The sequence below is a fragment of the Watersipora subatra genome, chromosome 7 (assembly GCF_963576615.1).
Source record: "Watersipora subatra chromosome 7, tzWatSuba1.1, whole genome shotgun sequence".
Taxonomy (NCBI): Eukaryota; Metazoa; Bryozoa; class Gymnolaemata; order Cheilostomatida; family Watersiporidae; genus Watersipora; species Watersipora subatra.
Window position 1 is genome coordinate 27,185,324 of NC_088714.1, and position 6,807 is coordinate 27,192,130.

Here is a 6,807-nt window from a genome sequence, read left to right on the forward strand (position 1 = left end):
TTTGGCTCCTTTTCCCACTAGCACGTCTAACATTGGAAGTCACTCATTTGTTCTGAAATGTGTCCTTTGGTTAAAACCAGTAAACTAAACTTATGCAGATGCATAAATATCCTTTGATTAAAAACAAATTTTCTGTGCAAAACCTTTTTTACCTGTGCAATGCCGGGCTTTCAGCTAATTGTACCCATATTTATTATACCTAATGATTTATGATGGTACACTGGTCTGCCAAGGTACTCACAAAAATATACTAACTGAGAGTTTGACGGATACTTTGCATAATAAGCTCTGTTGCACATGTGTACTTTTAACAGCTGGTTGAACAGAAATAAATAAATTTTGGTTGAAGTACTCTTGGACTAAAGTAGTAATAAAGGACAAAAAGTGAAAGTTAAACGTCAATTCTTTACAAGTCAGACATGTCTAATAAAGATATAAATGATGACTATAGGCTTATTAGGTGCCATCCATTCCTTGTCATTTAATTTGAAAGTAAACGCATTGATGATTTTGGAAAAAATTGAAAATAAACTAATTAAACAGCATACCTGGCTAATGACAACTAACAAATGGAGTTTACTACAAACCATTAAGCTGTTAGTTATACATATGAAGACTTAAACAAAACTGTTAAATGAGAATGTATGTTATGAGAACAGAGGAATGAGACTGTGACAGTTGAGACCACTAGCTGCTTTCGTAATACAATAAGTTGCTTGAAGGGTTACTTCACATCAAAATTTATTTTAAAGTATAGACAGTTTTTTATAATTTGAAATTTTGTTTGTTGTTTTAGGTAACCGAGAATTGCTAAACATTTATTTGAAAAATCAACCAACTTGCTTCAAGTTGGAAGTAATTTCGCACTAAAAAGTGTGACAGCATAAAGCTAAGGGAATTGTCTTCTTCTAGCAGTGGTCATGTTAGAGAAAGACGATTCTTGACAATTGCTTATAACATCCCACTTTTTAGACCATTGAGCACTCTGTCACTCATTTAAAATTGCAAAATATTTGAAACTGTCGTGTTTTATCAGACTTGACTTGTTACAAGTATTTAAGTTGCGTCTTACCATCAAAATAATAAGTCTTAATTTGTATTAGCTAGTTAACAATTAACCTGCTCGATCAACATTTGAATTGAAAAGTTTGGCAGAACTTGAGAAACAAAATTTTATGCTAGATTTTTTTTTGGAAAATTCACTGATCTTTCTGATTCTTAGAATTATTGCGAACAAATTAAAAATACGCCATTTTTTAACTTCATAGATTTATCTTGTGAATTAATCTGTTTTATTCAATTTGCAGCCTAAAAATTTGTAATAACTCCTTAACAAATGCAGCAAGTAATTATAAGTAGCATTAAAATATATCAAAAATATATTATATATATAATTTTTATATAAAATACTATACCAAAAAATCTAAATAGAAATAATAAAATCATACAGAAAACTAAATTTAAAAAAATGATAAGTTTTTTTAATAACTTTATTATTTTTTAAAGTTTGATCTTAAAAGTTTACCACTTCATTCATTTTTACTAACAAAGTGCTCCCAATTAAAAAGCTTTCCAGTGCTATGTTTTAAAAATTAGTTTATGTGTCGAGTCAAATATTTGCAAGAATTATAGACACTAAATATTAGACTATCGCTCATATCATGGTATGATTGCAATTGCAGACAAAATGTTCTTTTCATTGTTGGATAGCCTTATCTGAATGTGCTTAAATTGGTTTGAATGTTTTGGCTCTGGGAACTTTCTTCTATAAGAAAAAATCAAAAGAGCCTTATGATATCTACAAAAGAGTCCACTAGCAGGACATATACTCGAGCCATCTACCTACCAGCAGGACATATACTCGAGCCATCTACCCACCAGCAGGACATATACTCGAGCCATCTACCCACCAGCAGGACATATACTCGAGCCATCTACCCACTAGCAGGGCATATACTCGAGCCATCTACCCACCAGCAGGACATATACTCGAGCCATCTACCCACCAGCAGGACATATACTCGAGCCATCTACCCACTAGCAGGACATATACTCGAGTCATCTACCCATCAGCAGGGCATATACTCGAGCCATCTACCCACCTGCAGGGCATATACTCGAGCCATCTACCCACTAGCAGGGCATATACTCGAGCCATCTACCCACCTGCAGGGCATATACTCGAGCCATCTACCCACTAGCAGGGCATATACTCGAGCCATCTACCCATCAGCAGGGCATATACTCGAGCCATCTACCCACCTGCAGGGCATATACTCGAGCCATCTACCCACTAGCAGGGCATATACTCGAGCCATCTACCCATCAGCAGGGCATATACTCGAGCCATCTACCCACCTGCAGGGCATATACTCGAGCCATCTACCCATCAGCAGGGCATATACTCGAGCCATCTACCCACCAGCAGGACATATACTCGAGCCATCTACCCACTAGCAGGGCATATACTCGAGCCATCTACCCATCAGCAGGACATATACTCAAACCATCTACCCACCAGCAAAACATATACTCGAGCCATCTACCCACTAGCAGGGCATATACTCGAGCCATCTACCCATCAGCAGGACATATACTCAAACCATCTACCCACCAGCAAAACATATACTCGAGCCATCTACCCATTAGCAGGGCATATACTCGAGCCATCTACCCATCAGCAGGACATATACTCGAGCCATCTACCCACTAGCAGGACATATACTCGAGCCATCTACCCATCAGCAGGACATATACTCGAGCCATCTACCCACTAGCAGGACATATACTCGAGCCATCTACCCATCAGCAGGACATATACTCGAGCCATCTACCCACTAGCAGGACATATACTCGAGCCATCTACCCACCAGCATCTTCCTACTCACTCAACAATAGAGATTTCAACTAGTACGGAGATGCTGGGACAACTCATATTATGTAAGCTACACCCGAAGACAATCAGCACACAAAAACATGAAGTCTGCTGCTAACACATAGTTCACTACTATAGCGAATTGTTTCTGAATTTTTATTCATTGATTTAAAATTTTTTTTAAATTCGATATCTTTTCATGGAAAGCCTTTTTTATTTACTCCCGCAAAGTGGCTGTTACCCTTTATATTTCACATGGTTTTGTAGCTGATTAGCGACTGTTTATTTGGAAAGTTTAATGAATTAGCGCTAGGAGTGAAATATTTCTAAGCCCGCACAACTGGCTGGATGTATGCATGAAGCACCAACCTTTGCTATAAGAAATGGTTATAAATAAATTATCAACTGCCTGCTTTGTAAGCATAGGTCTACAACCAAACCATCTGCACCCTTGTTGATGTTCTACTTTTAGATTCCTATTTCAAAAAAAAGCAAAGAAATTGTTTAATTATCTTTATTTAAAAACTATATTGCAGCACCAAAAAAATATCGCCTTATTCTACCAAAATAAGAGATAGTCACCCATAACCATATAGCAGTTGCTTCGGGAATCAGCTATGTAGAAAGTAAATAAACTGACATATCTTTTTGGCTGATATCCACATTGATCTTAATGTAAAGTAGTGAATAGATTCAATGGAGCTTCAGCAATAAAGACCATTTGATAGTTTGTCTATTTTCTAAACATCATAGAAATTATATAGATGCATTTATATGTACACATACTACTTTATTGGCAATAACTTCATTTCAAACAGAAATGTTTTCTAAATTATACCACACAAAAGTCATTAAAAGGGCAACAGTTGGCCAATCAAATCAAACAAATGGTTTGACATATAGCATTTAAATACCCTGCTGTTAAGGGAATTGATATTAGGTGGAAGATTATTAAAGCAGCTGGCAATGATATTGTTTAAAATAATTGTCGGAGGTATACAATTTGTTCATAGCTGAAAATCATCAGATTTGCCTTCTAGACAGTGAGTATTAACCTTAGCAAACCTTCAGCTTCAATTCAGGTTTGGGTTTAGAATTTCGAAACACATAAACAGTCCAGGAAGATATATAGGCTTATAGATCCTGGAAACCTTACAGGTTACAGACCTTATAGGGAAAGTGTAATAAAATTGTGGATCAAATTGACAAACTTAAAGGTTGACTTGCAACAAAGTTCACATTACAGTTATTTGGTATCAAAAAATTCACCATGTCTTACAATGTTGTGTTGTAGGCGCCAAATATGTGGAAATGTGATTAAAAGCTCTTAAAAGCTCAAAAACGAAAAGCCGCCGTAGATTGGAATCTGTTTATTTCTCTGGTGTAGTCATTACAGTTTGGTTATTGTCACGTGATGTTCTCACGTGAATTGAAAGGCCGATAAAAAGCTCAATATAAAACTTATCGTAGCACTAGTTCATGACAAACACTTAGGGTTTCACCAAAGACCCCGTGTCAAATATAGATGCGCGCTACTTCACAGTTTTGTTTTGGCTTGATCTAATCGTCAAGTCGTATTCTGATCATGTGACCCAATACTTTGCAAATAATTTTTGCAGCGTTTTTCGATTATCACAGGTGACCAACAGGCTCATCATGATTATCAGACAATGATATGTACTCCTTCGAGGTAAGGTTAAAAAATTAAGCGAATTTTTACGATAAGTTATAAGATATTACTGCTAAAAGTGACAGCATTACAATGACGATAAATAGACGTCAATAAATGCGTAAGAACAATAGACATGGTTTTATTGAATGCGTGAAGTATATTTGTGAAAATATTTCGACGAATAAGGTTGCATGAAAGTGTAAACAGAAACCATCTCCCACAACTACCGTACGTCACATTCGAGCCGTTTTGGATAGATAATCCAAACTACGGCGGTCTCGTATGGCTGCGATTAACTGTTCGTTTTTTAGCTTTTAAGAGCTTGTAATCACATTCCTACATATTTTGCACCTACAACAGAACAGAGTAAGACATGGTGAATCTTTTGATATCAAATAACTGTAATGTGAATTTTGTTGCAAGTCAACCTTTAAGCTTGCCTATGAGAATCAGCAAGTGGACTGAACTGCTAACTAGTTTTGTAGGTGGGTGGTCCAGGTGGGCGGTCAGTTATGCAGTTTGAGAAATGCCAGTTCTTTTGCGCTTCATTTGCGACCTGCTGGACTAGTAACCTTTGTGATGTTCCCATATGATTTATCACTGTGGGCGGCACCACCTTGCGTGCCAATTAGATTGAGGATCTAGACCTTTTGGAGCTACCTGTGTGCGTCCTTGCCAGAACTGTTAGTAATTTGTGAGACATTGAACGGATAACATTTATGAACATTAATTCTCAAAGTTGACAACATTGAACTAAGCTATCAATTCAGAAAAACCAAAGGTAATAGATTCCTTATATAGATTTTTCATATTTAATTAATTATATAGTAGTCTTTGTTTTATTAGTTACATGCAGTTGCATAATGACAATATTTAACTTGGACATGTTGTCACTCAAGTTTTTATGTGTATTGTTCAAGTATTGCAATCATTATTATACATTTTAAATCTCATGCTGGTGAAAGCAAATAAACCAGCCATTTGCCAGCTGTGAAGTCATTTATTTGTAAAGCTTAAAAAGGATAGTACAACACAACTTGCTACACAAAGAATGCTTTGTTCTAATTACAACATACTGCTTTATCTTATCACCTTAACAATAGCCTAAAAATTAGCTATATAAAATGAATAAGAGAAGTCATTCCAACTTAAATATAAATAGTCTTTCACATTTTTTGCTTGTAGTAGTAATCCAGATAGTAATGTGCCTATGAAATTACCTACCTTGTCAAAGAAGGAACTAGATCCTTATGACACATGCAGCATGAAAACAGTAGAACAGGTACAAAATTCATATAATTTGGTGAAATATTCAACAATGGAACATTGAGAATCTACTATAAAAACTTTTAAACTTATAAAAATACTTAAATACTCGCTATAAACAAAAATAAACAAATCGATAAGACGTAAGTACAAAAATGGCAGCATCACAGGTTGATAAGATTTATACAAAAATGAAAGATATCTCTTTGAGAGTTATAAGCAGCAATAGAGCCAGTCGTACCTTCACTGTGGCAGCAATTGAAGATAACCAAATCGTGCTCTACATAGTTTGTCAAGAGAATGAAAACAACATGAAATCGTTTGACATGTATGGAGAAGAAAGCTTTAGTGCAAACTCGCTGAAACGTATCGAACCGACGACGACCATCTTTTATAATAATGATGAAATTGGAAAAATTTTAAATGTAGCCACTTCTGACGGAGTTGCTACTATAATACCGAACCGAGGAATAAACATGTGCATTATGGATCCTACATTGAGTTTAACGAGTAGAGGTGTCCGACAGTTCTACCATAACATCTACACCGCTGCCGGAGATCACCAAGTTGCAGACATCGTTTGTGAAGGGCTGGCATCAACTCTTAATGTTCACATAAGCCATGATGCATGCAGAGCCAATGACAAGAAAGCGATAATCGCCTTTGCTGTTCAACTTTTCTACACCGAATATCAAATACACAAGCTCCTTGCTCCTCAGGTGATTATCGCTGTACCCAAATCATCATGTACATCGCACCACCAAACAGAGCAACCTTCTTATTACGCGGTTCGTGATTCTTCAGATTTCGGAAGTTGCTTTCAGCTGAGAGTCGCTGGTGGGTCTAGTAAACCAAGCTCAACGGCTTCTAATACTAGTTTGTTCTCATTGGAAAGCACTATCAGTGACCTCTTCAGAGAACGTGAGTCTCTTACTTTAGAAGACCTTTATTACGATGCCGTTGATGTGTATTCCCAGCAAACATTGTTCACCGT